The 2,571-nt window shown below is 41.7% G+C and overlaps 1 pseudogene; it reads left to right on the top strand.

Annotated features, from left to right (window-relative positions):
- The first annotated feature begins 130 nt into the window (after positions 1–130).
- On the top strand, positions 131–2,368 carry LOC119343303 (annotated as a pseudogene).
- The last annotated feature ends 203 nt before the right edge of the window (positions 2,369–2,571 follow it).

The following is a 2,571-nucleotide window of genomic DNA, read 5'->3' as shown; positions in this document are numbered from 1 at the left end:
TACTTGGTAATTCTGTCACAAAATTAATATTACTATGCAGTTGAGACTTTGAGGTGACATTGTGCTTACTGCTTATGTCATATGCTTTCACTTGCTTCATTGACATTTTATTTATTTGCAATTACACTCTAAAAGGACAGATAAGGAATCATCAAGAGACACATATGGAATGAAATGGTTGAAGGATTCCATTCTCAGCAAACGATCCAATAATTCTTTTCGGAGTACTATGGTCGGTGATCTGAAGATTAGATTACATGAAATTGGCATCCCTATGGATTTAGCTTCGAAATTGCACGTTTCTGAGTATGTTAACTCATACAACTTCGACAACATAAATTCTAAGTGCAACCTGCACCTTCTTGCCAAGGAAGAACTATTAATTAAGCGCAATGGAAAGCGAATCCTTGTTAAGGAGGCAAATCAGCTGGTAATTGGTGACATTGTGCATAAGTTATTGCAGGATAGTGATTGCATTCTTATCAATAGGCCACCATCACTACATCAACACTCACTTATTGCGCTATCTGCGAAGTTATTACCAGTTCAGTCAGTTCTTTCAATCAACCCACTGTGTTGTGCACCTTTTATGGGAGATTTTGATGGAGATTTTTTGCATGGATATGTCACACAGTTTATACAATCAAGTGCTGAGCTTGGAGAGCTAGTTAGCTTAAGACGCCAACTGTTGAATGTGCAAGATGGTCGAAGTTTGGTGTCATTAATACATGACTCTCTGGCTGCTGCGTATCTATTAACAAGCTCGGAGGTTTTACTGGAGAAAACTGAATTTCAACAATTTCAAATGTTATGCCATCCACTCTCTCTGACAGCAGCACCATCAGTATTTAAATCTGTATGCTCTCACGGTCCACTGTGGACTGGTAAACAGTTGTTTAGCATGCTGCTTCCTTCTGATATGAATTTCAGTATTGATCCTAAGGTACACATCATAGATGGTGAAGTTCTTGCCTGATCATCTGATTCTTTATGGCTACAGAATGGCTTGTCTGGCCTTTCCTCTGTCATGTTCAAAGAATATGGTGACACGGCTCTCAAGTTCCTTTCTTCTGCTCAGGATATACTCTTGAGTTTTTAACAATGAGGGGTTTTAGTGTCTGTCTTTCAGATATCTATCTTTACTCAGACCATAACTCAAGGAAAAAACTTGCCGATGAAGTTAATCTGGCACTGGATGATGCTAAAGAGGCTTTTCATATTGAACAACTATTGCTAAGTCCAAATTCTATACTTAATTTGAAGTGTTATGATGACTGTGCTGATCTTTCAAATGCTTATGAACAGTCTGAGTTCATGCAGAACAATCTATCAATCATTAAATCTTCAATCATGGCGTTTAAGAGTGTGTTCAATGATCTCCTAAAGATGGTTCATCAACACACGTCCAAAGATAATTCAATGATGGTGATGATTAATTCCGGAAGTAAGGGTAGCATGTGGAAGTTTGTGCAACAAACTGCATGTGTCGGTCTTCAACTTCCAGGAAGCAAATTTCCCTTTAGAATTCCTCCAGAACTCTCGTGTGCTAGCTGCAATAGACATAAATCATTGAATGCTGGGAGCACGGCTGAATGCTTGGGAGGCCAAAACCTATATGCTGTGATAAGGAATTCTTTTGCAGGTGGTTTAAATCCATTGGAGTGTCTTCTTCATTCAATATCTGGTAGAGAAAATTTCTTCAGTGCGAATGCAGATGTTCCTGGGACATTAACAAGAAAACTAATGTTACCTGAGGGATGTATATGTTGCTTATGATGGGACTGTTAGAAGTTCTTCCGGGCAGCAAATAGTGCGGTTTACTTATGATACTGCTGAACCTGGTGCCCCTGTTGGTTCTTGGGCTCCATGTTCCATTTCAGAAGCTGCATATGGAGCTTTGGATCACCCAGTGAACAGCTTAGAGGACTCCCCTCTCATGAATTTGCAGGTTAGTTTCTTTATTTCATGGCCCATGATTATTGTGATCTCCCTTTTCTTTGTTCTGATACTACCTTAACTTCAATTTCAGGACGTATTAAAGTGCCAGAAGGGTATTAGTTCTCGGGATCATTTTGTTTTGCTTTTCCTGTCGAAGAATGTAAAAAAATATAGATACGGTTTGGAGTACGCATCGCTAGAAGTCAAGGATCATCTCGAACCAGTGAAGTTCTCTGATTTGGTTGACACCGTCATGATTCTGTCAGTACATTTGAACCATCTTTTTTCCTATCACTTTACGTTTAATACTGTTTAATTAATAAATAACTTTTGCATTTTGTTCTAAAGATATGGGGGAGGTGGTATCCAGTCAACCAAAGAAAGTCCATGGATTACTCATTTTCATCTAAACCAGGTCTTATTATTTTGAAGCGAGTGATCCAGAGGTGGTCGGATGGACGGCTCTGGCGACTGCTCGGGCGGCGCCCCTGGCGACACGGTCGCCGCGGTTGCCCCGCCACCGCCCCTCCTCCCGTCCCCCCCCCCTCGAGCCCCGCCCCCTCGTCGGCGTCTGCCGCACCTGTCCCACCGCCGACCCCCTCCTCTGGTCCGCTGCTGGTCGTGTGGGCTGAC

Source organism: Triticum dicoccoides, unplaced genomic scaffold (assembly GCF_002162155.2).
Source record: "Triticum dicoccoides isolate Atlit2015 ecotype Zavitan unplaced genomic scaffold, WEW_v2.0 scaffold122021, whole genome shotgun sequence".
Classification (NCBI taxonomy): Eukaryota; Viridiplantae; Streptophyta; class Magnoliopsida; order Poales; family Poaceae; genus Triticum; species Triticum dicoccoides.
Note: the sequence above shows the minus strand (reverse complement) of the source record. Positions and strands in the feature narration are given on the sequence as shown.